The following is a 19,362-nucleotide window of genomic DNA, read 5'->3' as shown; positions in this document are numbered from 1 at the left end:
GTTGTTTTGATTTGCATCTCTGTAATCAATAGTGATTTAGAGCATTTTTTCATATGACTATAGATATCTTTAATTTCTTCCTCTGAAAACTGCTTGTTCATGTCCTTTGACCATTTATCAACTGGGGAGTTACTTGTATTCTTATACATTTGACTCAGTTCTCTATATATTTTAGAAATCAGGCCATTATTACAGAAACAAGTCACAAAAATTCCTTCCCAGTTTTCTGCTCCCCTCCTAATCTTGATTGCATTGGGTTTGGTTGTGCAAAAACTTTTCAATTTAATGTAATCAAAATTATCCATATTGCACTTCATAATGTTTTTTATCTCTTGTTTAGTCAAAGCTTCTTCCCTTCTCTATAAATCTGATAAATACTCTATTCTCTACTCCACTAATTTGTTTATAGTGTCAATCTTTATACCAAGATCATGTACCCATTTGGACTTTATTCTTGTGAATGGTGTCAGGCATGGTCTATGCCTAGTTTCCGCCACACTGTTATCAATTTTGGCAAACAGTGAGTTCTTATCCCAGAAGCTGGGGTCCTTGGGTTTATCAAACAGTAGATTGCCATATTCATTGACTACTATGTCTTGAGTATTGCTAACCTATTCCACTGGTCTATCCTTCTGTTTCTTAGCCAATACCAAATGGTTTCAATAATTGCTACTTTATAACACAATTTGAGATCTGGTAGAGGTAGGCCACCTTCCCCAGCATTTCTTTTCATTAGTTCCCTTGATATTCTGGAAATTTTGTTCTTCCAGATGAATTTTAATATTTTTTTCTAGCTCTGATCAATTATCTAATAGTTTGATTGGTATGGCACTGAAGATCTTTCTAGTATATGCATGATATCTGAGTCCATCATCAGTTTGCTGTTGCCCAAACCCAAACCCAGGTGAAGAACTTGGAGAGTTCATATCAGAGTATGAAAAAACATACATTTCCCTATATGAGGTGACTTAGAAGGCATGGAAAGTTTGTAAGTCCTTGAACTGTTCCTGAAATCTTAGATTTAACACAACTTTCAATACCTTTAGAAAATAGCAACAAGACTTGCTCAGATTTTACCTCTGGAAATTCTCAGAATCTCACCCTAACATAAAATCTAAAGTCTTCTTAGGAAATAGGCCACGTGTGAGCAAACAAACAAACAAACAGTACATCTAACATAAAAGGCTATTATGAAGACAGGAGCACTCCAGGAGAAAATTGTGACTACAAAACATCTATAAGGGAGTGTATCATCCAGACAATATCCAAAGCACTGGTGGTGACTATGAATACAGCAGCATAGTTCTCAATCAGAAAGTATAACACATTCTCCATATAGAAGGCAGAAGAAAAACATTTATTCATACACCAGGAAGCCAAATCCCCAAACCAGAAAGCCAAATCCATCATAGTAACCAAGAATTCAATTAGCATGGCAGAGCAAAAAGCCATTCCTAATACTTCCCCCAACCCCTGGGGCCCTCCCACAAGCAAACAAGGACTCAGGAACCTAGCTGACTACTTGCCTGTGTCCTCTTTCTGACCTAACTGTTCTCACTCATTTCCTCTCAGTTCTACTCCACCCTCCCTATTCCACTCATTCAGCAAACTCCTTCCAGCACAAGTTACTTGGTCTTCCAAGTGATTTAAGCAGGTCACATAGGCCTATTAATGAATGGGAAAGATCTTCCCATTTAAATTACCATTAGAGTGAGCAACACAGAATTGAAACAACTCAGAGGAAATGCAGGACGCACAGATTTAGAGTATCCACCCCAAATGTTTACATGGACTATTTGTGCCTGACTTGTTATAGAGTTCATACTGGTCTGATTAGCCACAGTTGGATACATTGAAACTTGACTCTAGGACAGTGATATCATTTTGTTCCTCTGCAAGAATTAAGGACAATAACCAACCAATAAGCAAAATCTCAAAGAAAAAACAAAGATTGAGTACCACTAAAACTAGAATTACTGAAATAGATTGAGCAAAAATTTTTAAAATTTAAAATATTTTCATTAATGAAATTAGAGAGCTAGCAGAAAAATTAGAAAAGAAATGAGAGCTATGGAGGAATGAATTGGAAAGGGAAGTGATAGGTAGGCATGAGCAGCAAACTTTCTGAAAATTGGAATGGACAAGAAAGAAACCAATGATGTTATGAAATAACAAGAAATGTTAAAACAAAATCAAAAGACTGAAAATAGAAGAAAATGTATCTCATGTCAAAAAGAACTGACCTAGAAAACAGATCAAAGAGGAAACATTTTTAAAAATATTTTAATTTTTCCAATTACATGTAAAAATTTTTACACTTGCTTTTAAAAAAAATACTGAGTTCCAAATTTTCTTTCTTTCTACCTTCTCCCCCACCCCCCATTGAAAAAATAAGAAATTTCATATAGGTTACACATGTGCAGTCATGTAAAACATATTTTCATACTAGTCATTTTGTGAAAGAAAACGCAGACCCCCCCCCAAAAAAAAAGAGCCAAAAAAACCCCAAAGAAAGCATACTTTAATCTGTATTCAGACTATATCAGTTCTTTCTCAGGAGGTTGTTAGCATTTTTCATTATGAGTTCTTTGAAATTGTCTTAGATCATTGTGTTGCTGTGAATAGCTAAATCATTCACAGATCTTCATCATGTGCAATTGCTATGTACAGTACTGTGTACGATATTTTCCTGTTCTGTTCACTTCATTTTGCATCAGTTCATGAAAATCTTTACAGGTTTTTTCTGAAAGAATCTCGTTCATCATTTCTTCTAGAGTAGTAGTATTCTATCATAATGATAAAAAGTTATATATTTATGGTTAAAAGGAGAGGAGAGGATCTATTATCTCTAGAGGAAGTCCTTTCCACTTCTCGAGAGCTCTAATTGTTAGAAAGTTGTGTGTGTGTGTGTGTGTGTGTGTATGTTTCTGTTTTCCTGACATCAAACCTAAATCTACCTTTCTGTATTGTCTACCCTTTGGTCTAGGAGTCCAAGCAGAACAAGCCCAGGAGAGAGTCCTTCAAACACTTAGATAGCAATTCCCACCAAGTCTTCCCTTCTCCAGACTGAAGATCCAAAGTTTTTTCAGTTTTCACATGGCATAATCTCAAAGATCTCCACAGTTTTGTTTCCCCTCTAACAGATGTTTTTCCCCTTCTGAAATGTGCCATGCTAAATAGAATCTTTCCTTATATTTCTTCAGTAATATCCTTGATTCATACCTAAATGGTTCTCATGGAGATTTTATAGAGATGAAAAGTGAGATTATGGTTCAATAATTACTGGGATTTGTTTCGTTCACTTTTTAAAAGTAATATTTTCCATTAGTTTAGAATCTGTCTTAGAGATATATTAAAAATTGTTTGCTGAGGGGTTGGATCCAATATGGTGGAGTAAAAGCTGAGACCTGCCAGACCCAGCCAAATACCTGTAAAAAATTACTGTAAACAAATTCTTAATTTGGAGAACCCATAGAATGACAGATTGAAGCAAATCTCTAGCCCAAGACAGCCTTGAAGGTTAACAGGAAGCATCTATCCCACCAGGCTGAGAGTAGAGTGCAGTCAAGTGTGGACTGCACTGGCACAGACAGGATCTGAGCAGGCCTTGGGGGTGGGGTGGGGTGGTACTGAAACACTGGCATCTGAGGTGGTTTCCAGACTTCACAAGCCCAAAATGCCAAGGACAAAAAGAGAATAGAGTAGTCTGCCCCCAGCCCAACCCCAACAATGGTAGAGGGGGTGGAGGAGTCCACAGCAGCTGCAGTTGCAGTAGCAGCATGTGCAGTGGCTATTTCTGGAGCTCTAGACCCACAGATTTTGGGGAGATTGAGTGTTGACAGTATACCCCATGCATATATCCCCACTGGAAGCAGAGAACTAGCTTGACAAAGAGCTCAAAAGTCAAGTAATCTCCTGAGGAAATGAGCAAAAACAAGAAAAAAAGTCAGATTATAGAATCTTACTTTGGGGAAATGGAAGATCAATGTATACGACCAGAAGGAGAAAACAAAATCAAAACTCCTATATCCAAAGCCTACAAGAAAAATATAAATTGTTCTGAGGTCATGGAAGAGCTCAAAAAGGATTTTGCAAATTAAGTAAGAGAAGTAAAGGAAAAATTGGAAAGAGAAATGGCAGTGATGCAAGAACATTATGAAAAACAAGTCATCTGCTTGCTAAAGGGGATCCCAAAAATGCTGAAGAAAAAACCATTTAAAAAATAGCCTAACCCAAGCGGCAAAAGGGATCCAAAAAGCCAATGAGGAGAAGAAGGACTTAAAGCAGAATGGGTCAAATGGAAAAGGAGATTGAAAAGCTCACTGAAGAAAATAATTCCTTAAAAAATAGAATTTAGGGTGGAGCCAAGATGGTGGAGTAGACAGATAGCCCTGCTCTAGCTTTCCCCCCATATCCCATAAAATACCTGTAAAAAATTGACTCTACATATACTAGAGCAGCAGAAACCATAGAATGAAAGAGATTTCCAGCTCAAGACAGCCTGGAAGGCTGACAGGAAAGGTCTATCACATCAGGCATGGAGCAGAGTGCAGCCCAGCCTTGGCTGCACAGCACAGTACAGACATGAGTGAAACAAGCTTCAGGGCACAGAATCACAGGAAGCAGCAGTTCCCAGATTTCTCAACCCACAAATGCCAAAGACATCTTCAAAGGTCAGTGAGGAAGCTCTCATGTGAGTGAGAGGAGTGCGTGGTCTGGCCCCAGTACTGGCCAAAGGGTGACAGCAGCATCCACTTTTGGAGCCCTGACCTGAAGACTCTGGGGTAATCATGCAGCTGATCAGGGTCTCAGCTCTGAGTGGTGGTCCTGGGGTGAAGAAGAGAACTGGCATGGTGGAGTTGGTGGAGGCTCTGGAGAGGAGATCCTACTCACAGATTCTGGGCAGAAAAGAGTGCTTCTCATTACTCTCAGACCAGAGTGCAGGCCAGGAGAGAAGTAAACTCCCCTCCCTTGATTGTGCCACCTTGGAGGAACTGAGAACTTACAGGTTCCTAGAATGTACCCTCCACTTGCAAAGGACTCAAAAGTCAAGTAACTGGCTGGAAAAATTTCCCAAAAGTGAAAAAAAAATAAGACTACCAAAGGTTACTTTCTTGGTGGAAAGTTGTTTTCTTCCATCCTTTCAGATGAGGAAGAAAAAAGCATACAATCAGAGGAAGACATAAAAGTCAAGGCTTCTACATCTAGAACCTCCAAAAAAATATGCAATGGTCTCAGGCCATGGAAGAGCTCAAAAAAGGATTTTGAAAATTAAGTAAGAGAAGTGGAAGGAAAATTGAGAAGAGAAATAAGAGTGATGCAAGATGATGAAAAGCAAGTGAACAGCTTGCTGAAGGGAGAGCCCCGAAAATGCTGAAGTAAATAACACCTTTAAAAATAGACTAATGCAAATGGCAAAAGAGGTCCAAAAAGTCAATGAGGAGAAGAATGCTTTAAAAAGCAGAATTGGCCAAATGGAAAAGGGAGGTTTGAAAGCTCACTGAAGAGAATAGCTCTTTAAAAATTAGAATGGAGCAGAGAGAAGCTAAGGACTTTATGAGAAACCAAGGAATTATAAAACAAAACCAAAAGAATGAAAAAATAGAAGATAATGTGAAATATCTCATTGGAAAAACAACTGACCCGGAAAATAGAGCCAGGAGAGACAATTTAAAAATTATGGGCCTACCTGAAAGCCATGATCAGAAAAAGAGCCTAGACATCATCTTTCATGAAATTATCAAGGAAAACTGCCCTGAGATTCTAGAACCAGAGGGCAAAATAAGTATTCAAGGAATCGGCCAATCACCGCCTGAAAGATATCCAAAAAGAGAAACTCCTAGGAACATCGTGGGCAAATTCCAGAGTTCCCAGGTCAAGGAGAAAATATTGCAAGCAGCTAGAAAGAAACAATTCAAGTATTGTGGAAATACAATCAGGATAACACAAGATCTAGCAGCTTCTACATTAAGGGATTGAAGGGCATGGAATATGATATTCCAGAAGTCAAAGGAACTAGGACTAAAACCAAGAATCACCTACCCAGCAATACTGAGTATAATACTTCAGGGGAAAAAATGGTCTTTCAATGAAATCAAGGACTTTCAAGCATTCTTGATGAAAAGACCAGAGCTGAAAAGAAAATTTGACTTTCAAACACAAAAATGAAGAGAAGTATGAAAAGGTAGACAGCAAAGAGAAATCACAAGGGACTTACTAAAGCTGAACTGTTTACATTCCTACGTGGAAAGAAAATATTTGTAACTCTTGAAACTTTTCAGTATCTGGGTAGTGGGTGAGATTACACACACACACACACACACACACACACACACACACAGAGTACAGAGTGAACTGAATAGGATGGAATCATATCTTAAAAAAATGAAATTAAGCAGTGAGAGAGAAATATATTGGGAGGAGAAAGGGAGAAATGGAATGGGGCAAATTATCTCTCATAAAAGAGACAAGCAAAAGACTTTTTAGGGGAGGGAAAAAGAAGGGAGGTGAGAGAAAAACATGAAGTTTGCTCTCATCACATTCCACTAAAGGAAGGAATAAAATGCACACTCATTTTGGTATGAAAACCTATCTTCCAATACAGGAAAGTGGGGGAGAAGGGGATAAGCAGGGTGGGGGGGATGATGGAAGGGAGGGCAATGGGAGGAGGGAGCAATCTGAAGTCAACACTTTTGGGGAAGGACAGGATCAAAAGAGAGAATAGAAACAATGGGGGGCAGGATAGGATGGAGGGAAATATAGTTAGTCTTACACAACATGACTATTATGGAAGCCATTTGCAAAACTACACAGATATGGCCTATATTGAATTGCTTGCCTTCCAAAAGGAATGGGTGGGGAGGGAGGGAGAAAAGAGAAGTTGGAACTCAAAGTTTTAGGATCAACTGTCAAGTACTGTTCTCACTCCTAGGAAATAATAAATACAGATAATGGGGTATAGAAAGGTATCTGGCCATACAGGACAAAAGAGAAGATGGGGACAAGGCAAGGGAGGGATGATAGAAGAGAGAGCAGATTGGTGATCGGGGCAATTAGAATGCTTGGTGTTTTGGGGTGGGGGGAGGGGACAAATGGAACCCAAAATTTTGTGAAAATGAATGTTAAAAGTTAAATAAATTAATAAAAAAATAAAATAAAATAAAATAAAATAAAATAAAAAAGAATTTATCAAGGAAAACTGCCCCAATATTCTAGATACAGAAGATAAAATAGAAATGGAAAGAATTCACTGATCACCTCCTGAAAGAGATCCCAAAAGAAAGCCTCCTAGGAATATTGTAGCCAAATTCCGGAGTTTACAGGTCAAGGATAAAATTACAAGCAGCCAGAAAGAAACAATTCAAGTATAAACCAGGATATATATAATAAGGATAACACAGGATTTAGCAGTGTCTACACTAAGGGATTTAAGGACTTGGAATATGATATTTCAGAGTTCAAACAAGATAGGGTTACAATGAAGAATCACGTACCCAGCAAAACTGAATATAACACTTCAGGGGAAAATGGAATTTCAGAGAAATAGAGGACTTCCAAGCATTTTTTTAAAAAAGACCAGAGTTGATTAGAAAATTTGACTTTGAAATACAAGAATCAAGAAAAATATAAAAAAGTAAACAGGAAAGAGAAACCTTAAGGAACTCATTAAAGTTGAACTGTTTAAATTCCTACATGGAAAGATGTTATTTGTAACTCATGAGATCTTTTTCAGTATTAGGGTAGTTAGAGGGAATATACATATACATATATGTATATATATATATATATATATGTAGATGGGTATGGGTATGTATGTATGTGTATATTATATATGAGTAGGTATGTTTATGTACATGTGTGTGTGTCTGTATGTATATGTGTGTGTGTATATATATATATATGTACATAGACAGAGGGCATAGGTGAGCTGAATATGAAGGGAGAACACCTAAAAATGAAAATTTACTGTTGAATGGAATGTACTAGGAGTAATAGAAAGGGAGAGAGGTAGAATGTAGCAAATCATCTTGCATACAAGAGGAAAGAAAGCGCTTCTGCAATCGAGGGGGTGAGGGGGGAGATAAAAGGAAATAATTGAGCCTTACCCTCATGAGATTTGGCTTAAGGAGGGAATAACACACACAATTGGATATGGAAATCTATTTTATCCTGCAGGAAGGCAACAGGGAAGGGGATAGGAGAGGGAAGATAATAGAAGGGACAGCAAATTCGGGAAAGGGATAATCAGAAGCAAATGCTATTGTGGGAGGACAAGTCATGAGAGAGAATGGAATAAATGAAGGGCATGATAGGACAGAGGGAAATGTGGCTAGTCTTTTATAACATAAGTATTATAGAAGTGCTTTGCATTATTACACATGTATGACCTATATTGAATTGCTTGTTTTTTCAATGAGGGTGGGTGGGGAGGGAGGGAGAGAATATGCAACTCAAAAGCTTTAAGAATGAATCTTAAAAATTGTTTTAGAAGGCAAGTAGAAATTAAGCTCTGCAAGCAATGGAGTATAGAAATCTACTTTGTCCTACAGGAAAGTAGCCAGACTTCAGAGCTACCATGTCATAGAGAAAATATTATAAGGAATCAGAAAGAAACAATTTGAATATTGTGAAAACATAATGAGGATAACACAAGATCTAGTAGCTTCTATATTAAGGGATCACAGGGATTCCACAGGTCAAAGGAGCTGGGATTAAAATCAAGAATCAATAAAACTGAGTATAATACTTTAGGGGAAAAAAAATGGGCATTCAGTGAAATAGAGGATTTTCAAGCATTCTTGATGAAAAGACCAGAGTTGAATAGAAAATTTGACTTTCAAATATAAGAATCAAGAGAAGCATGCAAAGGTAAACAGGAGAGAGAAAATCATAAGGGATTTACTAAAGTTGAATTGTTTGCATTCTTATATGGAAAGATAATATTTGTAGCTCTTGAGACTTTTCTCAGTATTAAGGTAGTTGTAGGGATTTTATATATATACATATGAAAAATTTTTTTTCTAAGGAAGGGAAGCGGGGGAGGTGGGAGGGAAAGAAGGAACATGACTCATTTGGCTTAAGGAGGGAATCACATACATACTCAATTTGGTATGAAAATCTATCTTACACCATAGGAAAGTAGGGAGAAAGGGGAAGAATGGGGTGGGGTGGAGGGATGATAGAAGGGATGGCAAATGGGAGGAGGGGGCAATTAGCAGTAAACACTTTTGAGGAGGAACAGGGTCAAAAGAGAGAATAAAGTAAATGAGGGGCCTGGTAGGATGGAGGGAAAATATAGTTAGTCTTTCACAATGTGACTGTTATGGAAGTGTTTTGCATGTATACCTATATTGAATTGCTTGCCTTCTCAATGGGAGTGGGCGGGGAGGGAAAAAGGGAGAGAAATTGGAACTCAAAGTTTTAAAAATGAATGTTAAAAATTGTTTTTACCTGCCACTGGGAAATAAGACATGCAGGCAATGGGGTATAGAAATGTATCTTGCCCAACAAGAAAATAGAGGGGAAAGGGATAAGATAGAGGAGGGGTGTAGTAGAAGGGAGGATAGATTGGGGAGCGCAAGACGGGAGAGCTGGGGAGAAAATTTGGAACTCAAAATCTTGAGGAAGTTAATGTTGAAATCTAAAAATAAATTAATTTTTAAAAAATGTTTGCTGAGTGCCTTTAAAATTCAGTCACTTCTAACATAAATTTCTTCTACATACTTCATTAGGATCAGCTTCTTATTCCAACTTCATCTTTCTAATTTAACATTACTCCTTCATTACGTAGAAAATTGAAAGCTGAAGTCAAGTAAGGATGTTTCACTATTGTCATGGATGGGACAAGATCATGATGTAAATATTGGACTATCTGTTTCATGGCCCTTCTATTTGTTACCCTTATCACAGTTTCATCTAAAAATGTCTTGAAGATAATCTGGTTTTGCTTTTTCTCACACAAATCTCTTCATTTGATTGTTTTCTCCTTAAACACATTTTTGCCATGTAAAATGGCCTATAATTTTCCATCACTCATGTTACATAATGTTTTGCAAATTAGCTTTCACTTTACACAGCTCTTATCCTTAATTACCATATTTCTCCTCTTGTCAAGGAGATCAAATGTTCACTCACTGTCTGATGACATCTGAGGGACCTGTTAGCCTCCCCAGTATGGTGACTATTTTGTATTGGCTAAACTTCTCCAAGATATGGTAATTGTTACAGTCAATGTCTTTTCCTCATTTATTATTTTCTGGTGTTTATATTTTATTTAAATAGGTCAGTTTACAGATCCTATAATTACACAGTCTTCATAACTTCATTTTTTTCTATTTTGGCATTAATGCTTACTTTTGGCCTAACCAGTCACTGATATGATGATACACAGGCAGTAGAGACATCATGATGTAGCTAAAAGAGAGTTGGTCATCTTCATCTGACTCTTTTATAAAAATGAGAGTAGTAAACTGAAGGAGCTATGACTCACTGCATCATAGGATCACATATATGGAGATGAATTGACCTTACTGGTCACCTAGTTCACCACAACAACTCCTATTAAAAATGAGGAAACTGAAGCCCAGAGATGTTAAATAACTTGCCAAAGATAACATAAGTAGGAACCAACAGAGCCAGAATTTAGACTCAGGTGTTCAGACTTCAAATCCAGCTTTCTTTTGACTTTCACCACTGCTTCAATGACAGTAGAGCCTATATTAGCTCTGAATCTCAGTTCCAACTCTCAGAGATGATTTTTTGGTCCCAGAGTAAGGCTACGTCTCCCCCTAAGGTTAGAGTAGTAATGCTTAGGAGTTGGGGGTGATTTTCTAATGCAATGGGCTTAGCCATCTCCAATATACTATATTCTGAAAGATTATTAGTTGAGAATCTCTTTAAGCCAATCAGACTTTAGTAGCTCTTATAAAGGTGCATTTTGCCAAGGTAGAACAGTTGGTACTAAACATTCCCCCCAAAAAAATCTGTTTCATAGTCTTATGCAAGTACAAAAAGAGGTCAAGAAAAAAAAATGGTTCACACTTACTGGTATCAAAAAGCAATATCAAAGAGACTCCTAGTGGCTAGAAATCCTTTTCTCCCATTTATAAGGTGCTTAAGAATTTCCCCCTAAGAACAGTAAATCTGGGTCTATTCTGCCTTGGCTCCTAATGCTGGTACTACTGATAGCTACTGCTGTCCCAGGGGAGATAATACTAGGGTGCTAATGGGCAAATGGGAAGTCCAAACTTTTCTTCCTACAAGGAGGGCAGAGTGACTTGAACATGAATAGCCATCAAACCTATCCTTGCATGAGTTACTGCTGTAGTTGTTACCTTCTCTTGGGAGAAGAAAAGACTTCATGGAAATAAACAATTGTTTTCTGTCTGTTAAGATATAATCACTTTCATTTGGTTTGATTACTTAAGGTATGTTTTTGAAATTTAAGAAGATCTCGTTTCAAGTCTTGTGACACATACTGGTTGTGTGACCAAGTACAAGTCACCTAATCTCTCAATGCCACAAGATACTTTTCAAGTAGCATCTTATTATTTAGTTGAGATGAATTTCTGTTCTCCATCCATTCACATATATGAATTCAGATATGTGTATGTCTCACCCCGCAATGATATTATTAGGTATTGAAATAGTAGAAGCAGATAGGGTAGATATATGTGCATTCTGAAGGACTAAGAAAAATTATCTTTCTCGCAGAAAAAAATTTTTCTACCGTTCTGTGGAACACTGAAAAGCATTTCAATAACTTGCTGTAAGGGGAAGAATAACATGGTATAAGAGATACACATAAGTATATTCTGGCTGTATTTAGTTTCCTTGCTCATTTCAGAAATTTTAAAATAAATGACTTGGTGATGAGGTAGGGAAGGACATCAAATGTTAATTTCACTAACTGCCCAATTTTTTCTCAAAGTTGTTCCTACCTCCAAACATATCAATCTATATCTGCAATAAGAAAGATATTACATTTGCAATAATAGCTCAGGCTTGTCTAATACTTCACCAAACATTTGCAAAGCACTTCATGCGCCACAGTCTAGAGATAAATGAAGTGCAGATTATTAAATTAAAATAAATATATTTCCATTTTAAAGGAAAGGAAATTGAGGCTAAGAAACATGACATGATTTGCCCAAAATCATGCATAGTTAGCAAATATTTTGACCTGAACTTGAACTCAGGTCTTTTGATTCCAGCCTGGTCCTCTTCCATTATCTAGTATCTTTGACTACTGTGAAAGAAACAGAGGATCAGATTGTTGTAATTGCAATTAATTCTTCAACTACTTGGAAAAAAAGCTCTTGGATCTGCTGCCTGCATTTGATGCAGCAGTCATAATTGAAGCAACAAGCAGAAACAGGTGGGGTATTTTTTTTCACAATGAGGCTGGTAGAGACAAGAAATTGCTGCAGTAAAACTTTGGGGGTGCCAGCTTCTTTCATGACCAGAAATGTAACAGCAAATACTACGGCAGAGGGGGAAAATGATTCAGGAGATGAGAATTTATATTGAAGTGAGAAAATGGGGTGTGGGAGGAGTTGGTGGTACAAAGGCATCAAATAAATACTAAAGACAAAAAAAAAGCAGAAAGAAGGAATTTATTTTTTCTTCCATAAAATCATGACTTGCTTGACATACTCTCTGCAGACTGGCTTTCTGGTGTTCCAGTGACCCACTGATTTTTGGCTCTATTCAAGACTGAGATTAAATGTTTTTAATGGCACTTGAGTTTAATTTTTTTCAGCTTGGAAGAAAACATTTTGGATATTTTGAAAGGAATTCTTGTCTCAGTTTCAAAATTCCACAGTGCTTCTATTTTAGGTGTTAGCAACGAAGGTTTCTGTAATTATTATGCTTCATTGCTAGGTGTTGGGCTGCTGGATGCAGATAATGTAATTGTCAATGAGAAATAGTCCCCGGTTGAATTCCTTAGGACTCTTTCCTTTTTGGAAACATACATTCAGGAACTATCATGCACATTATATAAAATTTGGCTCTGTGAATTTAAATAACATGGTGAAATTTAACTATATTTCATGACCTCAAATTCTATTAAGTTCTCCACAAAATGACAAAAGAGAGCAGGAAAGTTACTGCGTGAGAAAATGAAAAAAATAAAATAAAATGCAAACTAAAGGAATCTTAGATTTAGGACTGAAAGTGATGTAATCCAATCTCTTCATTTTACAAAGGAAGACACTGAGACACAATAAAGATTAGAACCCAAATTCTCTGCCTCCAATTTAGTATTTTTCCCACTGTACTGTACTTCTTCCAAGGACTGCTAAGTGGCACAGTGGATGGAGTGCCTGTACTGGAATCAGGAAGACTCATCTTACCGAGTTCAAATCTGGTCTCAGGTACTTACTAGTTATGTGGCTCTGGGCAAGACACTTAACTCTGTTTGCCTCAATTTCATCATCTATAAAATGAACTGAAAAAGGAAATGGCAAAATACTCTAATATCTTTTTCAAGAAAACCCAATGGAAGGTATGGTCCACAGGTTCATGAAGAGTCAGGCATGACTAAATGACTGAGCAACAAATCCTACTTCTATTATATATCTGTTACTTCAGCGATTTTATGAGTTTTGAATATTCTACTTATCTAAAATTTGAAATTTGGGGTATATGATTACATGTGTGTGTGCATACATGTACATATTTCATATACATGTATATATTATATGTTTGAGAAAAGATTATTGCGAGGTATAAATACATATATACATATATACATATGTGTATGTGTACATATAGAGGCAATTTCAGGGAATACTGGCAATCCAATTCAAATTAGAAGAATATTTCAATTTGGATTAAGAAAGATTCCTTCTTTCTTCCCCTCTCTTTATCTATCTGTCTAATCTATTTATCTATATCCCTTGTTTTTCCTTTGAAGCACAAAACGTTTTGGTGAAAGGGAGAAAAAACTATTACTAAGGTATCTGAAGGATAAAAACCATAAATAAAATAAAAAGTGAACGTTAAAAGATGAAGTAGTAACCTACTTAAAGTGTCAATGAGACAAATGCTACAAAATCAAAGAATAACACCCTGGAGAAACAGATGGCTAAACTCCTCTGGTTTGGGGTCTTTTAGTTGCAAGTCTACTCCAAAAAAAATTCAGTATCTTTATAACATAACCTGATAAATGTTCCTTAGGCTGTTTATTATGGGACCTGAGGATCAAAGTACTATTCACTAGCTATAAAGAATTGCCCACCCTTGGCAATTGGAGATTCTTTTCAACTTCATGGTGCTGAGAGCTATGATTACTACTTATAAATCTCAAGTTTTCACTTGTAAAGACTGGCAGACTCTTCCCTCAGTGCTGGCTAAGGGTCATCAGTCCTGTGTGAATGAGGTCGACTTGACAAGTAGAAGACTCCCAGCAGTCCTCTAGCAAACAAAGCATAGATCTTTTATGGAATAAATTCTGGTCCCACTGAATTTTCCATGTTTCCTGAGTCCTGATTTACTAAATGATGAATATTGCTGGCTTGATCCTTTCTGTATCCTTCAAATTAAGTCTCCTTGCTATCACACCAAATAGTCTGAACCCAAGTGAAACACAACTTGAACCTGTTTCTTTTCCTTGGCTCAGAATCAGAATATCAGAGGTGAAAGCAGTGTATTGAAGTCCCTCATATGGGTTCCCAAGACTCAATTGTTAAATCTTTAGTGTGAACCTTTTCACTTTGGAAATTGGCAAATGCTACAAGTCACAGCTTAATTTATTATTTTGATGATTACCAAGATGTATGAAAGTGATGGAGCTAATGTTAATAATATAGGTTAACCTCATATCATAATAATAATAATATAGATAAAAAATTTTCATACATATATATTTTTCCACACAGAGAACCACTCATTAAACATTTACCAATTGAATATTTACCAACACATCCTTTGCTGAAAGGGACCTCAAAGTCCTTTTGGCACAAAACATACCTGTACTAGAATGTCCTTTATGGGACATACCTGACAATTGCAGACTTTGCCTAAAGATGTCTATTGAAGCCAAATAAAACCTATAGCAACCCACCCCCCTTTAAGGTATCTCTAATTGTTGGGAAGATTTCCCCCCTTCATCCAGCTTAAATTTGTGTATAGCTTTTCTACCCATAATTCTTAATTCTGCCCAATACTGCCAAGCCAAATAAGTGTCATCTCCGTTATGTGTCACTTAGTGAACATTTATCATTTACCTTCTATGTGCCAAGCCCCTTGCTAAGTGAAAAAGATTAAAAGGCAAAAATGTATGTATAGTCCCTTCCCTTAAAAAGTTCACAAGTAAATAAAAGGAGGAGACACATAAATAAAAATGTACATATGAAATAAATACAGAGTAGAAGGAAAATAACTTTAGAAGAGAAAACTCAAGTGGATGGAAAAACCAGGAAGGGCTTCTTGCAGAGAGTGGCATTTGAGTTGAGTCTTGAAGAAAGCCAAGGATGTCAAAAGATAGAGGTGAGGTGAGAGGGTGTTACAGGCTTGGAGGATAGCCAATACAAAGTCATAAAGATGGGAGACAGTGTATTTTACTTGAGGATCAGCAGATAGGCAAGTGTAGCTGGATCATAAAATATATGGAGAGGAGCTTTCAGACTGAAAAATAAGGAAGGAACCCAATAATAAAGAGCCTTAAATTACAATAAAGAGGACTTTCTACTTGATAACAAAAGTAATAAGAAGCTAATGCATTTTATTAGGCATTGGCAGACCTGTGCTTTAGAAAAATCGCTTTGTCAGCTATGTGGAGGATAAACTGGAATGGGAAAACCATAAGACAATTAGTTCAGCAAAAGATGTTGAAAGTTCAGACTGGAGTATTGACTTTATAAGAGAAGAGAAGGGAATGTTCAAGAAAAATTACTTGATAGTAAAAGGATAATATCTGACAATTGTTTGGATACGTGGGATGAATGTAATTAAAGAGTCAAGAACAATGCTATAATTGTGAGCCTGGGTAGCTAGATGGTGGTGCCTTCGGAGATTGAGAAGTTTAATTATTGAGAAATGGGCATAAATAGTGGTGTCAATTTTTGTTATGTTGTCTTTGAAACTCAACTAAGAGACTTTTGGTTCTAAATGTCCAGTAGGAGGTAGAAAATGTGGGATTAGAGCTCAGAAGAAAGATGTAGGCTATATATATATACTTCAATGATCTCATAGAGATGATAATTGAAACCAAGGGAGATGATTACATGCCCAAATAAAAGAAAAAGGAATAATAGGATAAAGGACAAAGAGTTGCAAGGGGGGATACCCACAGTAAGAGAACGTGACAAAGATGATGATCCAGCAAAGGAGAATGAGGAAGGGCCATATAGTTAGGAGGAGAATCAAGACAGAAGTATCATGAAAACTCAGAACAAACAGTGTCCTGTAGAAGGTGACCAATAGTGTCAATTCAGCAGAAAGATCAAGATGGGTGAGGAATAAAAAAAGAACATTAGAACGGGCAATTAAGAGACTTTAACTTTGGAAAGATCAATTTTGATTGAATAATGTGCATGGCAGAAGGTTTAGAAGAGATAAGAAGAGGGGAAGTGGAGGCACAGAGTACAGATGCCTTTTCAAAGACTTAAGAATGGTAGGTCTTTAAGTATTCTTTCTCCCCATTCTCCCCATTTTCCCCTCCCCCACCCCAAAATGCCAAGCATTCTAATTACCCCTATCACCAATGTGCCATCCTTTCTAACATCCCTCCCTTCCCTTATCTCCATCTTTTCTTTTGTCCTGTATGGCAAGATAACTTTCTATACCCCATTACCTGTATTTCTTATTTCTTAGTTGTATGCAAGAACAGTACTCAACAGTTGTTCCTAAAACTTTGAGTTCCAACTTCTTTTCCTCCCTCCCTCCCCACCCATCCCCTTTGGGAAGGCAAGCAATTCAATATAGGCCATATCTATGTAGTTTTGCAAATGACTTCCACAATAGTCATGTTGTATAAGATTAACTATATTTTCCTCCATCCTATCCTGCCCCCCATTACTTCTATTTTCTCTTTTGATCCTATCCCTCCCCAAGAGTGTTGACTTCTAATTGCTCCCTCCTCCAACTGTCTTCCCTTGCATCATACCCCCTACTCTGTTTATCCCCTTCTCTCCCACTTTCCTGTATTATAAGACAGGTTTTCATACCAAAATGAGTGTACATGTTATTCCTTCCTTTAGCCAAATGTGATGAGAGTAAGCTTCATGTTTTTTTTCTCACCTCCCCTCTTTTTTCCTCCACTGAAAAGTCTTTTACTTGCCTCTTTTATGAAAGATAATTTGCCCCATTCCATTTCTTCCTTTCTCCTCCCAATATATTTCTCCCTGACCCCTTAATTTCATTTTTTAAAGATATGGTCCCATCCTATTCAGTTCACCCTGTGCTCTCTCTCTCTCTCTCTCTCTCTCTGTGTATGTGTATGTGTATGTGTGTGTGAGTGTGTGTGTATGTGTGTGTGTGTGTGTGTGTGTGTGTGTGTGAGTTTCAAGAGTTACAAATATGGTCTTTCGATGCAGGAATGTATATAGTTCAACTTTAGTAAGGCTCTTATGATTTCTCTTTGTTGTTTACCTTTTCATGCTTCTCTTGATTCCTGGATTTGAAAGTCAAATTTTCTTTTCAGCTCTGGTCTTTTCATCAAGAATGCTTGAAAGTCCTCAATTTCATTGAAGGACCATTTTTTCCCTGAAGTATTATACTCAGTTTTGTTGGGTAGGTGATTCTTGGTTTTAAACCTAGTTCCTTTGACTTCTGGAATATCATATTCCATGCCCTTCCATCCCTTAAAGTAGAAGCTGCTAGATCTTGTGTTGTCCTGATTGTACTTCCACAGTACGCAAATTGTTTCTTTCTAGCTACTTGCAATATTTTCTCCTTGACCTAGAAACTCTGGAATTTGGCTACAATATTCCTAGGAATTTCTCTTTTCAGATCTCTTTCAGGAGGTGATCAGTGGATTCTTTCAATATTTATTTTGCCCTCTGGTTCTAGAATATCAGGGCAGTGTTCCTTGATAATTTCATGAAAGATGATGCCTAGGCTCTTTTTTTGATCATGGCTTTCAGGCAGTCCCATAATTTTTAAATTGTCTCTCCTGGATCTATTTTCCAGGTCAGTTGTTTTTCCAGTGAGGTATTTCACATTATCTTCCATTTTTTCATTCTTTTGGTTTTGTTTTGTGATTTCTTGGTTTCTCATAAAGTCATTAGCCTCCATCTGTTCCATTCTAATTTTGCAAGAACTATTTTCTTCAGTGAGCTTTTGAACCTCCTTTTCCATTTGGCTAATTCTGCTTTTTAAAGCATTCTTCTCCTCATTGGCTTTTTGAACCTCTTTTTCCAGTTCAGTTAGCCTGTTTTTAAAGGTGTTATTTTCTTCAGCATTTTTTTGGGTCTCCTTTAGCAAGGTGTGGACCTGCTTTTCATGCTTTTCTTTCATCTCTCTCATTTCTCTTCCCAATTTTTCCTCCACCTCTCTTACTTGATTTTCAAAATCCTTTTTGAGCTCTTCTAAGGCCTGAGACCATTGAATATTTATTTTGGATGTTTGGGATACAGAAGGCTTGACTTTTATGTCTTTCCCTGATGGTAAGCATTGTTCTTCCTCATCAGAAAGGATGGGAGAAGATATCTGTTCACCAAGAAAGTAATCTTCTATAGTCTTATTTTTTTTCCCCTTTTTTGGGCATTTTTCCCAACCAGTTACTTGACTTTGGGTCCTTTGTCAAGAGTAGGGTATGCTCTGGGGATCTGTAAGATCTCAGTTCCTCCAAGGTGGCACAATCAAGCGTGTACACTGGTCTGGGAGCAAAGAGAGATTTTTGTGCCCAGAATCTTAGCACAGTTTCCTCTCCACAGCCACCTGGCCTCCAGTTCCACTCCCATTCAGTGTGAGATAAAGATCAGCTGCCTCTGGGCCTCTACACAGGGCTGAGGTAATAATCAGCTCCTCAGTGCCCCCAGCGTTTTTACAATCCAGCAATAGTTGTGGGCTGCTGTAGGGGCTACTGTGGGAACTGCTGCCACCTGCCCCATGTGGTCTCTGTGGCCGCTGCCTGAGGCCGAAGTTATGGGAAGGTCCTTCTCCCTTCCTGGCCAGCTGAAAAAACCCTGTCACTGTGGGTTGAGGGATCTGCGAACCACTGCTGCAGTGACTGGAGATTCTGCCCCAAGGGCTGTTCGCCAGTTGCATGGCCAAGGCTGGGCTGGGCTCCGCTCCACATCTGGTGCAACAGACCTTTCCCTTGGGCCTTTCAGGTCACCCTGGGCTGGAAATCTCCTCCACTCTGTTGTTCTCCACTTCTGCTGCGCCAAAATTCGTTGAGAGTCCCATTCTACA

This window comes from Notamacropus eugenii, chromosome 4 (assembly GCF_028372415.1).
Source record: "Notamacropus eugenii isolate mMacEug1 chromosome 4, mMacEug1.pri_v2, whole genome shotgun sequence".
Classification (NCBI taxonomy): Eukaryota; Metazoa; Chordata; class Mammalia; order Diprotodontia; family Macropodidae; genus Notamacropus; species Notamacropus eugenii.
Note: the sequence above shows the minus strand (reverse complement) of the source record.